The 21,669-nt window shown below is 40.5% G+C and overlaps 1 protein-coding gene, 1 long non-coding RNA gene and 1 other non-coding gene across 3 annotated transcripts in view; 2 read left to right on the top strand and 1 right to left on the bottom strand.

Moving 5' to 3' along the window:
* Window positions 1–21,669, bottom strand: part of LOC127442946 (gastrula zinc finger protein XlCGF7.1-like) — an 898,889-nt gene that overhangs the window by 601,377 nt on the left and 275,843 nt on the right. The window lies entirely within an intron of this gene.
* Window positions 1–21,669, top strand: part of LOC127443003 (uncharacterized) — a 62,723-nt gene that overhangs the window by 22,738 nt on the left and 18,316 nt on the right. The window lies entirely within an intron of this gene.
* LOC127443218 (small nucleolar RNA U3) lies at window positions 4,605–4,816 on the top strand. The gene has a single exon (XR_007897613.1). It is a non-coding gene; the product is annotated as a small nucleolar RNA U3 (small nucleolar RNA).

Here is a 21,669-nt window from a genome sequence, read left to right as displayed (position 1 = left end):
CTTTTGGCTAGATATACAGGTGCATCTCAATAAATTAGAATGTCATGGAAAAGTTCATTTATTTCAGTAATTCATCTCAAATTGTGAAACTCGTGTATTAAATAAATTCAATGCACACAGACTGAAGTAGTTTAAGTCTTTGGTTCTTTTAATTGTGATGATTTTGGCTCACATTTAACAAAAACCCACCAATTCACTATCTCAAAAAATTAGAATATTTTGACATGCCAATCAGCTAATCAACTCAAAACACCTGCAAAGGTTTCCTGAGCCTTCAAAATGGTCTCACAGTTTGGTTCACTAGGCTACACAATCATGGGGAAGACTGCTGATCTGACAGTTGTCCAGAAGACAATCATTGACACCCTTCACAAGGAGGGTAAGCCACAAACATTAATTGCCAAAGAAGCTGGCTGTTCACAGAGTGCTGTATCCAAGCATGTTAACAGAAAGTTGAGTGGAAGGAAAAAGTGTGGAAGAAAAAGATGCACAACCAACCGAGAGAACCGCAGCCTTATGATTGTCCAGCAAAATCGATTCAAGAATTTGGGTGAACTTCACAAGGAATGGACTGAGGCTGGGGTCAAGGCATCAAGAGCCACCACACACAGACATGTCAAGGAATTTGGCTACAGTTGTCGTATTCCTCTTGCTAAGCCACTCCTGAACCACAGACAACGTCAGAGGCGTCTTACCTGGGCTAAGGAGAAGAAGAACTGGACTGTTGCCCAGTGGTCCAAAGTCCTCTTTTCAGATGAGAGCAAGTTTTGTATTTCATTTGGAAACCAAGGTCCTAGAGTCTGGAGGAAGGGTGGAGAAGCTCATAGCCCAAGTTGCTTGAAGTCCAGTGTTAAGTTTCCACAGTCTGTGATGATTTGGGGTGCAATGTCATCTGCTGGTGTTGATCCATTGTGTTTTTTGAAAACCAAAGTCACTGCACCCGTTTACCAAGAAATTTTGGAGCACTTCATGCTTCCTTCTGCTGACCAGCTTTTTAAAGATGCTGATTTCATTTTCCAGCAGGATTTGGCACCTGCCCACACTGCCAAAAGCACCAAAAGTTGGTTAAATGACCATGGTGTTGGTGTGCTTGACTGGCCAGCAAACTCAACAGACCTGAACCCCATAGAGAATCTATGGGGTATTGTCAAGAGGAAAATGAGAAACAAGAGACCAAAAAATGCAGATGAGCTGAAGGCCACTGTCAAAGAAACCTGGGCTTCCATACCACCTCAGCAGTGCCACAAACTGATCACCTCCATGCCACGCCGAATTGAGGCAGTAATTAAAGCAAAAGGAGCCCCTACCAAGTATTGAGTACATATACAGTAAATGAACATACTTTCCAGAAGGCCAACAATTCACTAAAAATGTTTTTTTTTATTGGTCTTATGATGTATTCTAATTTTTTGAGATAGTGAATTGGTGGGTTTTTGTTAAATGTGAGCCAAAATCATCACAATTAAAAGAACCAAAGACTTACACTACTTCAGTCTGTGTGCACTGAATTTATTTAATACACGAGTTTCACAATTTGAGTTGAATTACTGAAATAAATGAACTTTTCCACGACATTCTAATTTATTGAGATGCACCTGTGTAAATCAGAGAGAGTCTTTTTCTATCATTCCCTCAGTGAAATCTGCTGGTGGTGAAATATTTACCTCGGCCATTGATATTAATAATGCTTTTAAAGAATTCTATCTTGATCTCTATAGTTCTTTGTCTACTGATGAAGATATTAGGAACTTTCTGGAACCATTAGATCTCCCTAAACTGACGACTGTGCAAAAAAATTCTCTTGATTCTGAGATAACCTTGGAGGAGTTTGACGAGGTAATTAAGTCCTTACCTACAGGCAAGGCTCCGGGGCCTGACGGCTTTTCCTCTGAGTTTTTCAAATCTCCTGCTACAGAACTGGCTCCACTTTTGTTAGAAGTTTATACGGAATCATTAAAGAATGGAAAGCTTCCTCCAACCATGACACGAGCCCGGATCAGTCTGATTTAAAAAAAAAGACAAAGATCCAAGCGTGTGTAAAAGTTACCGCCCAATTTCCCTGATCCAGTTGGATGTAAAAATGTTGTCCAAAATTCTGGCTAATCGATTAAGTCAAGTTATGACATCACTTATACATATAGATCAGGTGGGGTTTATTCGAGGCCGTAGCTCTTCTGATAACATTAGGCGTTTCATCAATATCATGTGTTCAGTAGCGAATGATCAATCTCCGGTTGCTGCCATCTCTCTTGACGCCGAAAAGGCGTTTGATATGGTAGAATGGGATTATCTTTTTAAGATTTTGGAAACGTATGGGTTTGGGAGTACATTTAATTGTTGGATTAAGTTACTTTATGGACACCCTGTAGCAGCGGTGCAAACAAATGGCTTAATTTCAGATTATTTTACTCTGGATAGGGGCACCCGGTAGGGTTGCCCTCTTTCCCCATTATTGTTCTGTCTTGCCCTGGAACCATTAGCAGCCGCGATAAGAAAGGATGATTTTCCAGGGGTGATGGCGAGAGGTATGGCGCATAAGCTTCTGCTTTATGCAGATGATATTTTATTATTTGTCTCCGACCCCACTAGATCTATGCCTTGCCTCCACATAATTATTAACTCCTTTTCCAAATTCTCAGGATACAAAGCCAATTGGTCTAAATCTGAAGCTTTGGCTTTGACAGCGTACTGTCCAGAAACAGCCTTCCAGCCAGGTGCCTTCCAGTGGCCCAAACAGGGAATTAAGTATTTAGGAATTTTATTCCCAGCAAATTTGTCTGATTTAGTCAGAGTTCATTTTGATCCCTTAATAAAAAGGTTTTCTAATGATGTGGACAGGTGGGCTTCATTACACTTATCGATGATTAGGAAGGTTAATGTTATTAAAATGAATTGTATCCCAAAATTTAACTACCTGCTACAATCTGTCCCTGTAGATGGCCCCTCTCTCATTTCAAGCAATTTGATAGCATAGCGAAGTCCTTCATTTGGAATGGTAAGCACCCCAGGTTAAATTTCAGTAAGTTACATAGGCCGATTGACAAAGGTGGGTTAGGCCTAGCCAAGATTTTATTTTATTATTATGCATTCAGTCTTAGATATTTGGTTCATTGGTCACTTCCACCTGAGAGAGCTCTTCCCTGGTTTTGTATTGAAAAGGAAGTTCTTGCCCCTATCTCGCCACTGCAAAGCCTTTCGAGTAAACTAGCTGGAGAGGTTAAGTCGCACCCCGTTATTTTGCATTTGCACTCGATATGGACAAAAGTGTCCAGAGTGTTTAATTCGGATATTTATTTAAACGTAGCCTCAAGCATATGGCTGAACCCTAAACTATGTATTAATAAGTCCCCTTTTTGTTGGTCAGATTGGATTGTGAGGGGGGTTAATACACTTGGTGACCTTTATGAGGGTGGAGTATTGAGATCTTTTGAAAATTTGATTCAACATTTTGGGATTCCCATATCTCAATTTTATAAGTATTTACAGCTGCGCCACCTGCTCTGCTCTGTATTTGGGAGTAGCATACACCCCCCTAGAGCGGCAGATACTCTGGAAGTGGTGATTGCTGCTTTTGGTAAGGGTTATGAGGCATCAGTGTATTACTCCCTGTTAATTCAGAGTCTGGGGGACGGAGCTTTAAATTCACTCAGAAGATTATGGGAGGAAGATTTAAATTTGTTATTGGAGGAGGAAGTGTGGGCAAGGATTCTAAAAAACATAAAGTCTGCATCTAGAGATGCAAGGGTTCGCCTTATGCAATTTAAGATTTTACATAGATTTTATTGGACCCCCTCTAGATTGTATAGGCTTGGTCTTAAGGACACACCCATCTGCTAGCGATGCCATACTGAAGATGGAGACACCATCCATGTTTTTTGGGGGTGCCTTAAGATCCAAGAATTTTGGCTGAAAGTGCAAAGTTTTGTGTGTGATGTCTTGGGCACTCAGGTCTCGTTCTGCCCCAGACTCTGTATTTTGGGAGATAGGGAAGTCATGGATTTGGTAGATAAGTACATGAAGGACTGGGTTTTGACCAGTGTGATGACTGGTAGGCAGGTTATTTTAAGGAGTTGGAAGTAGGATGGAGCACCCTCGTTCCCGGAGTGGTGCGCGGAGATGGGGAGGGTGGCTGCCTTCGAGGAGGGGTCGAGCGTTAGGATGGGGGTTAGGGAATCGTACAATAAGAAATGGGGCAATTATTTAGCATTTTTGAGGGAATATCGAGGTGGGGCAGTGGACGGAGTAATTAGAGTTTAGTTTTTTGTTTTTTTTTTTTTATCATACTTGATTATTGTATGTTATTTTATGTTGATGTTTTATTTTTCTGTGTGTGTGTCTATATTCTGTTGACCACAGGGGTGTTCGTGGGGGGGTCAGGGTGGGTTGAGAGTTTGGTAGGGGGAGGGGATATAGTGGGGGTTTAATGTTTAAAGTGTTTGATTCATTCATTGTATAGATGTTGTTATATTTTTTTTGATAAATTATGAATCAATAAAAATGTTAATAAAAAATAAATAAAAAAAGCCAACGATCAACAAAGCAAAACCAGTAGTGACAAGAAGCATGTGAGAATGGAGCTCTGTTTGTGTTCCACTGAGAAAAACAAGACTATACTTTTAGGGATCATTTCTATAGCTTTTGGTTTGGAAATGTGTTTCAAAAAGTTTGTCTTCCTATCCACGATGATGAGTTTTGATGCTCTTTTCTTAGCAGGAATCAAGCACTGAGAGGTGATTTTGTTCGTATCTCTTTGCTGTTGATGAATTTTCTGTGTTGTTTTTGACAATATGGATGAAAAGAGCATGATCAGAGTGGTGCATTTAGAAAGTAAAACATTAGGCAATTGTTGATGTATGATGTTGAGAAGTTTTTGTATTACATAAGTTTTGAAGAGATGCAATGTAACTACTGTAAATCCATGATGCATTTGGGATTTTGACTTTTATTGTTGATCTTTTGAAGTCAGGAATCAGGGACTAATAACCAGATAGTATAACAGTCTCAATATTAGATTGTTTTCTTAGGAAAATCAACTTCCGAAGAATATCGATTTTCAGGAAAAAAAACAATGAATGAAGGCTTGAATCTGAGCACTGACATCCCGTCAGCATGACACAGGTGTATGCAAAATAAACCAAAACACTTATCTTTGTAATATAAAAAAGTTTATTTATGCAGTAATATCAATTAATAATTAATACAATGCAGTTAATAAACTTCCGACTTCCAACTACAAACTAAAAAGTGATATGATTAGATATGGAAATCAAAATAATCCCATAACACATGAGGGTGTGTTTGTGTGTGTGTGTGTGTGTGTAAGTGTGTAAGGAGGGATGCACACAAAATGGCGGACGTGACTCTCGTTGAGAGTATGTCACGTGAGACTTCCGGCCAGGGAATATGACCGAGAATGTGGGCGGAGAGAAACCAGTCAATGGTAGCTTAGGGACAAAGCTGAGCTTTATCACGAAGTAATTTACTAGCCAAAAATGTGTGCCAGAATGTTTGTGAGGGGTCGCGTGCGTGCGTGTGTGTGGTTAGTACGAGAGAGAGAGAGAGAATTACGTGACGGCCCCAAAGCCGATTTCGCGATTGTGGGAGAGAAAGCAGCTGTTAGTTTATCACTCAGAGCCGCGGTGGACGCTCGTAAACAGTCCCGCGTTCTTTGATTCTTTAATGGATAAACTCAGTTTGTCGGTCTCACCCACGATGGCGAAATGCACAACAGCCCAATGTGGTTGGACCACAATACAGCAAATCAAATTTGTGATAATTAATTCCCTGAGTATTAATAATGAGCGGACATGATAGTCTGTAAACTGTACAAGCAAAAACCTTGGTAAACAGGAATAACACATTATAATATTCTATCTCTGCCCAGACATAAACCTCTTACTTGAATCGCATGAGGATGCAGAATGTGTGTTCATCTGTCCTTTAACTCAGACTCGGTTCCTCGAGGCTTGGGTGATGACGGGAGGCTGTTTCCTCGCTCTGTTGGCGGGCGGTACGGCTGTTGATTCTTGGCGGGCTGGCGGAGAAATCAGCAACATCGACTTGATTGAAGATGGAAGAGAAATCTTTTCTCTCTTCACTTCTGTAGGCAAATGGATGAAGATGCGGATTGCTCGGCAGTCTCCTTCGGATCCGTTAGAGTGTTCGGTGGAACACAGAGTAATCTCAACTCGTCCAGCGAGATGGAGATTGAATGGCCACAGTTTCAAGTCGGACGTTACTTCCTTGTGCCACGAGACTGCACCTGAGAGCAGCGATGAGCTGCGTCTACCCACGGCGAGCAAAGTTGCTGGAAGCAAATCTCGGAAGCATTTCAGAGGTATTTCTACTCCTGATGATGTCATGGTTGAGGTGCGTTCTGTTGTGTGCCTCATCCAATAGGAGTTGAGAGTTCGATCCTTTAGTGAGCAAGGCTTCATGGGATTTGTAGTCTGTTTTGGACTCCCTTTGTTTGATTTTGCGCGGTTTTCATCAGTAAGATTTACGACTTGGTATGTGGGGGGCTGAGTTAGGTTTTACGACTGTGTTAGGCCTGCCTTTGTCTTCTATCTGAATACATGAGGCCCAACATTCCCCCGTTTGTTCTGAAGAGTTGGTTGTTGTCCAGCATCTTCAGAGCAACTGAAGGGCCGAACAGTTCTTGTCGGTTCACAGTAACCTGTGGGTTACGCCATCCATGTATTCCTAATAGGAAAGAAAATTGTTGCACAGTCCATACAGTTCATTAGAGTTCACAGAGGCTTTATCGTCTGGACAGAGATTGAGGCACATCTGGGCATAGAACTTCTAGCTAAATCTAAAACTACATTCATCACACATAAACATTTCAAGTTATTGGAAAGCACAGCATTAACCATAACACAATCCTTTGTTGTCCTTTGGTCATAACACAAAATCAAAGTAGAACCTGACACTGGTTACTAAGAACAAAATGTTAGAGGAAAGGAGGGTTAAAGGTTAAAAGGCTTATTCTTGGAAATGATTGGGGTTAACCTGTGGGATGGGCATAGACTGGTGTGTAAAACACGGCTGTATGAGGAGGGAGTCCAGTCTGGCCTGTAGGTGTTGAATGTACCTGTACATGGCGTGTGCAATAATTGCGATGTTGATCCAACCACTAAGGAGGAGCCAGAGGGCAACCAAACTGCTGGATGTTCTTGGTAAGATGACGATCTGCTTATGTGATTAGGAAATATAGTGGTCAAGCCAGTCGGTTTGAGACTGAACTTTACTAATTTCTTCCCTTCAGCCTGAAGCTGCTGTTGAAGGGTGTCATCAATGGTGAGGTTGTGACCTCTGAATGCATCCATGATCTCAATTTCTGCATCATGTTTGTGGGCATTGAGATGATGGACAATATTGTCAATGTGCACGGTGGCTCCTTGGGGAACCATTAAGAACACCGTTTGGTTTGGTAGCCTTAGTTTAGTGGCTGTATCATGGCGGTTGTATGACATTGGGATTTCTGTGGCTGGTGTGTTAACGAGCCAGCGACTGCCTGCTCGCTCTACCCTTGTCTCTGTTCCTTCATCTTTGATGGACATGCTACCATGATACTTGTTCAGGGAATTCGGCTCTTAGGCCGCAGAGGTAGTTAGTCACCTCTCTAACAAAGGGGTTGCATTTGGACAAACCCAATGAATGTCCTTTGTCTTGGTACACATGTTAAGGTTAGGGATAAGGTAGAGCGAGGGGTCCTTGGTGGTGTTTTGATGTGAATGTGTGCATTACCTCTCTGAAAACCAACATTAAATACGGACTTTAGTCTATATGTATTCTGCCTATGATGGTATATTGAGGATAAATCCTATTTTGAGGTTCTGAGGATTTACATGGATTGGAATTTCAATGCCAAAACTATATGCCAGGTGTATCTGTGAAGGTTGCACAATGGAGATAGTAGCAGATCTAAGGATTTATTCGACAAGGTCTAGGGAGACCAGGTAAGCTGGAATCCTTCCACCACTCAGACTGTTGCATGAGGAGCAAATTTCCCTGAGGTCCTGCATTAGATCTCTAATGATACACACATAAGTTGTTTTCTCTGACAAAGTCCCTAAAGCGTGCAAAGTGTTATTGATAAGAACGGAGTGCAAATTTACAGTGACTATAGTACCCTGAAGGGTTTTATTCAGGCCCTGTAATTGTTCTTATTGGAGTCATCGTCTCTGCTGGATTTTTGGACGATGGCGACTTGTCCATCTGAAGCTGGCGAACTGTTTTCTGGACCAAGTGGTCTCGGTATGTCAACCTGAGCCCACGTGTCCACGATGGCAGTAAATGAGCAGAGCCAATCGGTTCAGTATGTCCTGGCCAACTAACAGTGGTTCCGTATTAATGGGACATATGTAAACAGGGTCTATTAGCATCATCCCTTGAAAGGTGTCAATCCAGGCCTGTTTTGTGATAGACGACCTATCTTGTGTGTAGCTTGTGATGCTTAAGTTGCAGGTCTCTGTCTATAATGGTTTGCCAAGGGAGAGCTTTGCTCTAGCTACCTCTGCGAAGGTGTTGGAACCCGTTAAACTATTTTGGAACCGGTGTGAAGTAGTGCGTGGGAGCTGAATGACCCATGTGTCAGGCGTTACCCTTATAGTACAGATAGCCCAAGAAGGTCAGAAAGGAGGGTGTGGCATGTTAGGAGGGACTTGGACCCTGTTCTTCTTTTCCCAACCTACAAAATAGATTTTGGTGTTAACGGAAGGGGGGTACATCGTCTAGTCATACTGATGAGGTTTCAGGAGTTCGGCGGACCTGGTGAACAACGGAGCACGTCAAGCTTCGTTAATAACTCAGTCAAGCGTCTCCTTATATCCTCCATTTCCTCTCTCAAATCTTGTACTCTGAGGGGATTTAAAACCTTACCTACCCACTCACCTTCTTGTTTGGGTTTTCGTTCGAACCACGCATTTCCTTTTGGCCGGTGAACATTTTGTTGTTTAGGCCTGCCGTGACCCTGGGGGTGTGTCTGGTTACCACCCCCCTGGTTCTGTTGCCTACCCTGCTGGAGGGGTGATCTGCGCCTCTGGGGTCCTGTTCTAGCGTTCACCTTAACGCGAGGCATTTCGTTGCCTTCAAGTGCTAGGTCTGCATGTGAGGCTTGGATCCCCAGGGCTCTGGCATTGCCTTTGTGCCCTCGGGCAGGGCGCACGCGTGTCTCCCATGCCAGTTGTGCGTACCTTCTGATTTCCTGCATGGTGGGGTCGCCCATTTTGCAGTGCATCCTGACTACATATCGCACGAACTCGTGGAGGTTGTGAAGGAAGAGAGATTTGAAAGCTCGTTCCTCCTCCAGACCTGGTGCATAAATGTGTAAATGATGCTGGATTCCACATTCTTCATAAACTGTGGTGTGCATCAAGGATCAAAAGGAAATACAGACTGTACATCCGTTCTTGCCAGAACACTCCCCATATTGATGCTACAAACCAGCTTGTGTCAACCAGCTTGATGCAAACGGCCATATCTGCATTTCATCATCAAATTCAGCAAGGACCTACACATGTCTGCACAGTTTGCCAGGACGCCGTTGCCAAATCAAGTCAAGATATGTAGCCGACAAAGATCTGACAAAAATGTCATGTTGCAGCATTTTGCTTAACCAGGAAATACATTCATGCCTGTGACAGCACCTGCACAGGTCCTTGTTCAGTTCCAGAGGAGAGGCAACAGGAATGGATCTGCTACACTTGTAACAGTCATCTTTTGAGAGCACACATGCCTTCCATTTCAGTGGCAAACAATCTTGAACTGGCACCTATCCCTGCAGAATTGTGTGAATTAAATGTGCTTGAAAGACAGCTCATTGCCAAATTCTTACCATTTGCAAAAATTGTTGCATTGCCGAAAGGACAACAAAGAGCGGTGTGTGGTGGTGTTGTCTGTGTACCCTCTGAAGTGGAGACAACAGTCAGCTGTCTGCCAAGACCTATTAGTGAATCCCAGCTTCTGCAGGTGAAGCTAAAAAGACACAGGATACCAGCATTTCCATACAGTGAATATGCACAGTGTGCTAGCAGCTTTGTCTAAACTGAAAGAGATGCATTCTGAATACAAAAACATTTCCATAAGCGAAAACACAACTTTTGAAAGTCACCTTGATGAAGGCCATGAAGAAACAGAGGAAACACAAGAAGACACTGTTGTTGAGCAGGACGTGAGTGTAGAAGAAAAGGATGAATTTAGACCTGGTCTCACTCTAGACACGTGTATGCAGACATCGGACAGGAGATCTTATTATACAGTGAGAGAATATTCAGCATTGCACCTGCATAAGGAAAAAAGCCTGTCAGTTTTTTCAAAGACCCCAAACTCAAAGCCATGGCATCCCCTGGACAGAATACAATGGGTGAAGCAAGACAAGTTACATTTTCTCCAAGCATGTACTTTAATGCAAGGCTGTTCTGTGTGGATACTGTGTGGTTTCGCAAAAGACCAGTTACCTTTTCTTTGCACAGTTTGTGATGGAAACACACCTGGCCAGAAACAGCATGTCCATCCAGTTGTGAAAAGGAAAGCCTATTACGAGAGATGGACAAAGAATCTCCAAGTTACTTCAAGATAACCGTGAAGTTGAAAGACTGGTTCACAACAGACATGCTACACAGTTCATGCAACCTCTGAGAGGTAGTCCAGCTTATTAGGAGAAAACACTATATGATCTACAGGCCATGATCAGATAATTAGGAATGTCTACCTATGTTTTATGTTTTACAACTGAAATTTGATGGCCTGAAGTAATAATGGCAATTAAAGCTCAACAAGGTGAAGCTGTTGACTTTTCAGAGCTTGACTGGACAACGGCATGCAAAATACTCTGAATCAACCCTGTCACTGTTATGCACATGTTTGAGAAATGAGTGGATGCGTTAATGACTCATCTGCTGTTGTCACTTGCCCAGCCCACTGGTGAAGTTGAGGATTACTTCTACCAGCAGATACCACTCTAAATTGTGCAAGACGGGAAACATATTGTGTAGATATGGGTTCCCTAAACTACTTATGTCAGAAACTATGATTACCACGAACACCACATCCTAATGAAGAGGAACCTGAAGCCCAAAATGAAGCAGACAGAATGAAAGCAAGATCGGATGCTCTTCGAAAAGCAATGATGGATGCCAAGATGAAATTAAAACCAGTTTGGGATTTGCTCAATGACCCCAAAGCATCTTTTGACAACTTGTCAGGGCTGCTGATAAAGTGTAATTTAATCATGGATGACTATAGTGACTGTGCTTAAGCATTGTCAAGTTCTAATGTGATTATGCTGCAGCGTGAACCAAATGAGTGTTGAGTCAATGGATATAAATCTGATTTGCTGAGAGCATGGAATGCAAACATGGATATTCAGTACGTTCTTGACCCTTACAGCTGCATCATGTATATGTTGTCCTACATTTCCAAGCCAGAGCATGAAATGAATGACTTCCTGCAGAACATAATCAAGGATGTGTGTAAAACAGATTTATTTTCTCTTCCTTGTTTACATAACATAATGAAGGCCTACTCTAAACACAGGCAAGTAAGCACTCAGGAGTCTGTGGCATGAACATGCAGCTTACGTCGAAGAAGTGTTCACACAGCATTGTGTTTATACCAACAGATGATGATGCACTGAAAATGAGTCTGCCCCTTAGTGCAAAAATCCTGATTCAGAGGATATGTAGATGTCAGGCATAATAGACAAATACAGAGCAAGGACTGAAACTGTGGAGTTTGAAAAGATGTGACAGCAGACTTTGCCTCAAATTACTGTATTGTGTATGGCCGTCAGACTAAAGGCAATAATGTTCACCAACTATTCAATGACATGGGATTTATTCAAACAAAAGAACTGCTGGTAAGGCTGCAGTTATCAGATATGCTCGATTTTCGGAGGAGAAACAACCAGAAAAGCTTTACAGAAGTTTGCTGAAACATTATGTGCCACATCGTGTCAACGCACAGCTGAAACCTCAGAGATACCCTACATATGAGCAGTTTTACAAGAATGCATTTGTGGAACTTCCTGCATACCCTGGTCTTCTGTTTCCTGTTTGTGCAATTGTCAAAGCACACCAGTAGAAGTTTGAAAAACACAGCAAAGAAGTGAATGAAGCTTTTGAACCGTTGCAACTGCAAAGACCAATTGAGAACGCATGGACAGCTTTTGCACCTGAAGTTGAAGCAGATCTTTTAGAATGTATTGCAGAACAAGGAGTCAATGCAGAGGAAGAGAATGAAAATGATGTTCCCGAATTCCAGATTGTTTGTGGAGGAGACAGAGTCTTACCAAGAATAGAGGCACTGCAAATGAGTGTTGACTTTGTGAGGAAGATGTTCCGCAGTCTAAATGAGACTCAGGCATCTTTATTTTACACTGTCCGCAAGTGGTGCCTGAGATGTTTTTGGGGTCAGAATCCTGAGCAGTTCTTTTAGTTTCTATCAGGTGGAACTGGCTGTGGAAAATCACATGTCATTAAATGCATATACACAGAGGCAACCAAGATTCTATGACAACTTCCTCGACTCTGGGAGGATGGAGATCTCTCTATGCATACTGTGCTCTTGGCTGCATTTACAGGAACTGCAGCATTTAACATCTCTGAAAAAACACTGCATTACATTTTAAAACTCCAAAGGAATTTAAAGCCACCTTATCAAGGACTTGGAAATGTCCTGGATGAAGTGAGAGGAGAATTATCTAATGTGGAGATTCTTATCATTGACGAAGTGTCCATAGTTTCAAAGCATCTGCTTACCTATTTAAACTGGAGATTTCAACAGATCAAAGGTACCAAGAAAATTTTGGTGGCATCTCTGTTCTTGCTGTAGGGGACTTTTACCAACTGCCACCTCTCGATAAATCTAAACCACTCTGTGTGTATGAAGACAACGTATTAGACTTCTGGAAGGACAATTTTCAAATGATAACCCTGACAGAGATCATGCATCAGAAAGACCTTACTTTTGCTGAACTTTTGAACAGGCTGTGAATAAAGAAAAATTCTAAAGCTTTTAGTGAAAATGATAGAGTTTTGTTTCTCCAAGCTGTGATGGACACTAAAGATTACCTGCATCATGCACTGCACATATTTGCTACCAACAAGGAAGTGAACAAGCACAATACTGAAACTGTCTGTGCTCTTCACACTGACATAATAACCACTGATTTTGAAGATTACAGGAAAGACCCTAGAACAGAAGAGATGAAGAGGCAGAAGAAACCTGTCAACAGAAAAAAAAAAAAAAAAGATGACGTACTTGACACCATTCAACTCGCAGTCGGAACACGTGTTATGGTGACTCAGAATCTGGATGTTGAGGATGGTATTGTTAATGGTAGTTTTGGGCAGATTGGCAACATCGTCACCAAAACAAGAGATGGAATAGCCACAGTAAAGATGCTTGGACTTCAGCTGGACAATCCAAATGCAGGACAGAAACATCACAGAAAAGTACAAGGTGAAAAAGATAATCTAGTTTACATTGAGAGATCAGAGAAAAGCCTGAGAAAAGGAGCTGTAAGAAGACAATTCCCCATTAAGTTGGCCTATTCCTGTACCGCTCACAAGGTTCAGGGGATGTCGATGCAATCTGCTGTGGTGTCTTTGAAGTGTATTTTCGAGCCAGGAATGGCGTACGTTGCCCTCAGCCGAACAACCTCGTTATGTGGACTACACATTATGGACTTCAATGAAAAGATATATGCTGATCCTGAAATCACAGCATCATTACAAAACACGACAAGAGCATCATTCAAAGGTATTGTGCCTTTTTTGCAGCAGACAAGGGAAATTCAGTACCACAAAATTAGGGAAAAGTTTTACAGCAACACTGAATTTTAAAGACTAATCTAGATGTTTATTTCAATGTCTTTCAGAAACTGAACAACTTAAGCAACAGAAAAGATCAAGACTGATGTGAAGACCCTGTTAACAAAAAGAGACAGACAAGTGGACAGTTTACATTGTGCACATACAGCGGTTCTAACACTCAGCATCGGTGAGCATATGGTTACAGTTGTATAATAAATGCATGAAATGGATGCACAAAAGCATTTTAAAGTCATGTTATTTTATTTATTTTTTGTGTTAGGTTAGACCCATTTTAATCAAACAAGTCTCCTAAACCTATGTTTTGGTTATATTAATATAAATGTATATTATTATGTACTATATATTAAATATTGTATTATGGTTATTATATCATTAATAATATTATTTACATGTGGATTGTGTTATGTGATTCACATTGTTAATACATTAATTTATTTTGATTTAGTATCTTTGTGTGCATAGTCTTCCCATGATTTATTTATTCCTTCTTTGCTCATAGGTGAGGGCCATATGTGGATGATATTGAGGACCACAGTGTTGCATAGTGACAAATTAGAGGAGTGGACACACTTATACACTGAGGTAAAGGCTATGGATAGCACTACTAAAATGTAGTGTTATCATGTCATTTTTTTTTTTTTTTTTTTTTTTAAATCATGTCCTTTGTTTTTGTTCAGACGAATGATTCTTTCATATGGAAGGTTAGATTTTAAATCATGTGAATGCACAAATATGGAAGAATGATGAAGTATATTACATTCTTAACAGTATAGTCCAAATGTAGTGCATATATTCAATTCAATTCAAGATTGATATATGTACTGTATTTATATTCATGGATAATATACAGTGTTTTCTTTTTTACATTTTTGCATATGTGGATGCACTTGGTCTGCTTCACTTCAACCTACTATGATGGACTTAGCCTAGGATGAACTTAGGCCAACTTCCATCCAGACAGTAAGGGATACTTCACTAGCCACTGCCTGTACTTTGGTTTTCAGATGGACTCCACCAAAAATTAACTGTTGCAAGCTTCCTGCCAGAGCACCTCATCAACCACCACCTGCATCTTCTCAGTCTTAAGATGGACTCCATAGAGAATAAACTGCTGTTTTAAGTATATCAACATAAAATCATAACCACTGTTTATACAGATATGTCACAATACAGCAGATCTGGTTAATGTGTATTGTGGTGTTTTTCTTGTTTGTTTATTGATATTATGTAATATTGTTTTAACTTAAGATATTGGTCAATGATATTATCTGTGGTGGTGTTGGGGCATTAAAATGTGTAATTGTATTAAAATACTTTAGCGTTTTGTTGTCCTCCCCACAGTGGTGGGGGGATGGATTTAAATAAAAATAAAGTTTATATGTATATACAGTATTAAACAGCAAGTAACACTACAAAATCAGAAAAATAGATCTTGTATAACCACCAAACACTGAGACAACCCTATTCTAGATTACATTCATTTTGAGAAAATAAGCACATCTGAACGTGTCTATATCAGAAACCCCATTTAAGTGTCTTTACAAAATCGTCAGAACCACTGTTTATTGAAATATGTCATGGCACCCAATCTGGCTAATGTTTATTCTGTTTTTTCTTGTTTATTTGATATTGTATTGCTTTTTGGATATTGTATACTGATATTCATTGGAAACCTGGTCGTTATTAGTTATTCATTTTGTTGTTGTCCTTCCCAAGTGGGGGTTGGGTGGTGGCTGGGTTAAAAAAAAAAAAAAAAAAAAAAAAAAAAAAAGAATAGTGCACATCACTTCATTCTCTTACTTAAATTGAAATACATAGACAATAAATTCTTGCCAACTAAAGCCTTGGCCCTGAACAGCAGGGCTGCTGCATAAAGTATATGCACCCCTGCAAACAATTCACTGTGGACTTTGAAGACACTAATTAATTAATTAAACCATTCAATTATTATGCTTTAGTTTCAAACATGTCCTACCTTAAAAAAATCTACTCCATTTACTTAATGCATGACTTGTATTACCCATAGCTAAAGATATTGGCATTATATTCATGCTGCACAGCCAGAGTAGATGTTTTATTTGCACATATTCAAATATAATAAACTATTCCAAATTAAACTAAAAAAAGAAACGTCCTCTCACTTTTAACTGCTTTTATTGTCAGCAAACTTAATGTGTAAATATCTGTATGAACATAAAAAGATTCAACAACTAAGACATAAACTGAACAAGTTTCACAAACATGTGACTAACAGAAATTGAATAATGTGTCCCTGAACAAAGGGGGGGGGGGTCAAAATCAAAAGTAACAGTCAGTATTTGGTGTTAGCATTAAGCACTGCAGTGCATCTCCTCCTCACAGACTGCACCAGATCTGGGGCAGTGCTGGCTCAGTGGTTAAGGCTCTGGATTACTGACCAGAAGGCCAGAGGTTCAAGCCCCAAGATGCCACTGTTGGGCCCTTGACCCTACCTGCTAGGGGTGCTGTATCATGACTGACCCTGACCCCAGCTTAGCTGGGATATATGAGAAAAAAAAAAAAAAAAAAAGAAATTTCACTGTATATATGCAAACAATTTATGTATAATGTGTGACAAAAATAAAGGCTTCTTCTTCAGATTTGCCTGCTCTTGCTGTGAGATGTTACCTCTTCCACCAAGGCTAATTGGGATTGAGATCTGGGTTCTTCTCTGACCATGGCAGGAAATCACACACAGAACAATCAGTATGGTTGGTGGCATTGTGACCCTGCAGGAAGGGTACAACATGAGGGAGGAGGATGTTTTCCCTATAATGCACAGCACTGAGATTGCCTCAGACCATGATGGACCCACAACCTCCAAATTGATCCCACTCCAGAATACATGCTCATTCCTTCAATGAGAAACACCCAGTCCAACCATCACTCCTGTTGAGACAAAACCACAACTTGTCAGTGACAAGCACTTTTTGCCAGTTCTGTCTGGTCCAGTGAAGGTAGATTTGTGCCCATAGGCGATATTGTTGCCGGTGATGTCTGGTAAGGACCTGCCTTAAAACAGGTCTACAAGCTCTCAGCCTATTGCGGACAGCCTGAGCACTGATAGAGGAATTGTGCGTTCCTGGTGTAACTTGGGCAGTTGTTGCCATCCTGTACCTGACCTGCAGGTATGATATTCAGATGTACGTGATCCTATGCAGGTGTTGTTACACGTGGTCTGCCACGGCGAGGATGATGAGCTGTCCTTCCTGTCTCCCTGTAGTGCTGTCTTAGGTGTCTCACAGTAAGGACATTGCAATTTATTGCCCTGGCCACATCTGCAGTCCACAATCCTCCATACAGCATGCCTAAGGCACATTCATGCAGATGAGCAGGAACCCTGGGCATCTTTCTTTTGGTGTTTTTAAGAGTTGGTAGAAAGGTCTCTTTAGTGTCCTAAGTTTTTATAACTGTAACATTAATTGCCTACAATCTGTAAGCTGTTAGTGTCTTAATGACCATTCCACAGGTGCATGTTCATTAATTGTTTATGGTTCATTGAACAAGCATGGAAAACATTGTTTGAACCCATTATAATAAAGATCTGTCAAGTGATTTGGATTGTATTTTAAAGATAATTTTGTAACAGTGTCCTGAAAAAGGGATGTTTCTTTTTTGCTGAGTTTGAGACATCTCATCTCACATCTTTTCAAAACTTGTGTAATGCAAAAACTTTGTATCACCTTAAGTTAACAACTGTCTAATGTTTTATTTTTTAAAAGCACCACTCTTACCATACACTTTTCTTCCACATTATCAAAAGCAACACAAAACACTCATCAACAGCAAAGAGCTATAAAGTCATCTATCAGTGAATGAATTCTGCTAAGAAAAGAGCATTAAAACAAATCAACACACCTTGAAGGAGAGTTTTGTTTGAGCTCAAATAAACAAGGAAACTACTAGTTTAAATTAAACATAAACAAATGTTTCTATCATTGCGATCATATGACACTGTTTCAATGGTTATGTAACATGTCCGTAACCATAGAAGCTACTGGAGATAACTAGCCATTTACAGATATAGTTGATTTTTATATTAAAATGCACTAAATTATATAAAAGAACTAACATAGAAAGCCTGGACTATGTGTGACCAAGGAAAGGGCATTTGACACTTAAAGTGCTAATGTTGCAAGAACGCTCTGTGCACTCAGCTGTAAGCACAGAACAAATGTACTGAGTCATGAAAGTACATACAGTTAAAAGATTGATGCAACCGATAATTAAAGTATCTATATATGCTCAGATTATAACGTATTATTCATTAAAAATGTTTTTTTTCATGATAAATGAACCTGGCAAACAGCCAGATTTCCACCATTAAAATTAAGTCAGAGGCTCTGTGAAATAATGGTGGCAAGCTGAATCCATTTGATACAAAAAATATTAAGACACTTAAGACACGTAGGTATGAAGTAATGCTAGATAACAAACTGTATAAGACAGGAGGGTTTTGACCGAGCAAGTCAGATCTCAGCTGACATCTTGGGTTTGTTGTTTTGCTCAATAAACTCTAACCTTTGACACCTGACTTTGAGAGTTTTCTTAGAGAGAGAGGGATAAAACATTTTCCATGTGCCACAACATAAAATTGGCAACCACGAAGGGACTAACACCAGGCCAAAGGAAACTGCTGTGGGCTTCCTTGCACTGACTGAACAAACTCACTAGTACCAAAAAACCTGAGGTAAGCATTTTGCATAAATGGTGTTTATGTGCAGTCTGTTGCAAGGTTTGGCCCAGGTGGTAACTCTAACCAAGGCCTTTCCGGTCTCAAACTGAATTAAATGACTAATTGGATGAAATAGAGAACTGGGTTCCAGGTTTCAAAACTATGCATGCAAATGTAAATATGTCTTGTAAATAGGTTGAAGTACACACAAACTTAGCGGATACTGCTTTCAGTGGAGCGCCAGTGACGAAGGGGAGCCTGCTGAGGCTGAGGCCGCTGAGCTGGTAGAGAAATAGTGAGCCCACTTTGGTGGTTGGCACTGCTTGTCAAGATAGCAATATTGAGAGGGCTGAATAAGCAAGTTTGAAAACCCTACGGATACTGCGCCGCAGGAGTCTGGAGGTGGACTGAATTGGTAGGTCCTGTGGATACCGCACCACAGGAGACTGGAGGTGGGCTGAATTGGCAGTGTTAGAAAACCTGCCAATACCGCAAGGTGCAGCGACACCAGTAAATGATAAGGAGCCCAAATAGATGGTTGGCCTTTGACCTGGCTGAGACACAGGAAGCCCACATAGGATGGTTGGCCTTGTTATCAAAATAGCGCTGCATTTTGGGCTGAATTGGCAGGCACGCAAGAGGTGTGGTCGCCCAAGGGGGGCATAGTGATAGTTAAGATATTTGGATATTTCAAATTATGTGCAGAAGACTATAAACATGTTTGTGTTGAATAAGTTGCTGTGAATATATGTATTGCTTGTGTTGTGTACAAATCAATTATATTGACGATGCAAGTTGGCTGCGATTGTTGATGTGTTTATGTTGACTGTATTGTGCTTATGCTGGCTGCACTGTGCTATGTTGTATGTGGATGAATGAGGTGATATGTGTCTGTAATTGTTTTTCTCCTGAGAAGCATGTTACAAAAGACACAAAGATATGAGGTCTAATAATTAGAAAAGCATTGAAGCAGTAAAATATTTTGAGATATTGGTGTTAATGATCTAACACCAATCATTATAGGTAAGATGATTCAGATAAGAAACACGTATGTTGCAAAAAGGAATGAATTATAGTAAGAAAAAGCATCTGTTTTTCTCTCTTTCTCTCTTATACAGTGGGAGCATTGTAAAGGCTGCATTGTATTCAGTGGAGCTAAAGAGCGAAAAGGCGGGGGTAGATAGAGCGAGTAAGAAAGGGGGGCAGTGAGCGAGCAGACAGAAACATACAGAGACATAGACAAGGTTTTTTCTCTGTGTTTCCCCTACACAGCAACCAAATGTGGCAGCAAACTATTACTGATTCTGAATTACAAAGCTTAATGAAACAGACCATTAATAATTTTGCATTAAGAAGCAACCTAATGTGGAAGCAGATGCTTTCTGGCTTTGACAAACAAAAACAGCTCAAAGAAAAAAGAACTAGAATTAGTAAGACTATTAATAGAAACATGGGGAATTAGTACTCATTTTTGGAGAGAATCTGAATACATAGATTGTGCAGGAATAGATAAATGGGATCTTACAGAGCAAAAGAAAAAAGCATTTATGCAAAAATTGACTACAATCACTAATTTGCAGAAAATAGAAAGGGAGTGGCCGTCAGTAGATTGGAGAGCCATAGTGGATAAACATTTGACCTTTGAACCATTGGTTCACCACCTAACTGGACTTTATATGTTGAGTCCTTCTCAATCGGTGCAATTACGTGCAGAAGTAAAAATACCAATTGACCCAGTATATGTGCCTTACATCAAAAAGGGCTACAAAAAGTGACCATTTTAAGCGGTGGCTTTCTTTAGATGAGCACTGACATACATCCAGTGCAGTGGAAGAGCAAGGTGTTGTTTCAATAGCAACAGCAATGGGGAATTAACACCACTTTACACAACAAGTGGAACTATGGGAAAAGTGAATGTAACAATTGTCATAGGCAGAGATCCAGAGCATAGCAAACAGCTGTGAGTGGAAGTATATGGGTGTTAAAACAAAAATAACAGCAAGTAATCATTGTAAATAATGAGTGATTTATATAGACACAGACGAGGGAAAGGGAAAAAGAAGGAAGAAGAGGAAGGGGACTTTTAAACAAAGTGGAAAGGGAAGCCCTGACTGACTTCCTTGAACCTTTTCATTTAGAATATTGTGATAGAAGTGAATTAAATGTTTCTGTAACTGTATTGGGAGGGTGTCAAGTAGAATTAACCCCATCTCTCACTCTTATGCATTGGGTAGGAGGTGTATCTGCTACAGGTCGCTGGTTTGCTGCAGATGAACTTTGGAGTTTTGACATAATTAGCCTAGGAGGAGACATTATCTGGATGCAGAATAATTCACATTGGCCAATGTTAGATGAAGAGGAGGAAACACCTGTAAAACAATTGAATAGACAACAAATAAATGCTATTCTGAAATACTTAAGACCAATAAAATACATTAGCAATTAAAACAAGTCCTCCACCCAGCAAAAGCCCAGGGGAATTCAGGGGTCGGATACTTTTAGTGATCCTCGTCTGACCAGCCTGATGAAGACTAGTTAAGGGTAAACACGAGCTGGGTTAGAGAGGTACGGGAAAAATACAAGATACACTGCAACAATGATATCAACACCAGTAGAACAGATGTGCTCAATGTATCCAATATGTAAAGACATCATAAGGGAGCTTTCTAGCAAATGGGAAAAATGAACAAAGGGCTTAAACACAAAATGGCCAGCAGAGGGAACATTTGATGTGGCAATGTGTAGAGAAATGGAATGATGGATTAAAAACCACAAAGCAAAACTTGAGAATAAAAAAGAGAAGAGAGAAAAAGAACAGGATGTGTTGCAATTGTTTAAAAATCATGGGATAAAATTAATAAAAGCTGAAAGACAGACAAAGAGACCAGCAGATGATAAAAGTGAAAAAAGAGACCACCTCCCTATGCACCACCTCTTGACCAATCTGTGAAACAAATGCCTGCTATATCAGGAACTATAGAAATAAAAGAGGACATAGACATCAAAGATGACAGTTCTGATAGGGACAGTGAAGGGGCAAGCCTGAGAGAAGACATGGGCCACATAGCTTCAGAACGTATGGAGACCCTCAACACTTATCAACATGTGACCTCAGCCTTAGCTGAAATGCAAGAAAGA

This window comes from Myxocyprinus asiaticus, chromosome 6, assembly GCF_019703515.2.
Source record: "Myxocyprinus asiaticus isolate MX2 ecotype Aquarium Trade chromosome 6, UBuf_Myxa_2, whole genome shotgun sequence".
Classification (NCBI taxonomy): domain Eukaryota; kingdom Metazoa; phylum Chordata; class Actinopteri; order Cypriniformes; family Catostomidae; genus Myxocyprinus; species Myxocyprinus asiaticus.
The sequence above is the reverse complement of the archived record's forward strand: the minus strand, read 5'-3'. Positions and strand labels throughout refer to the sequence as shown.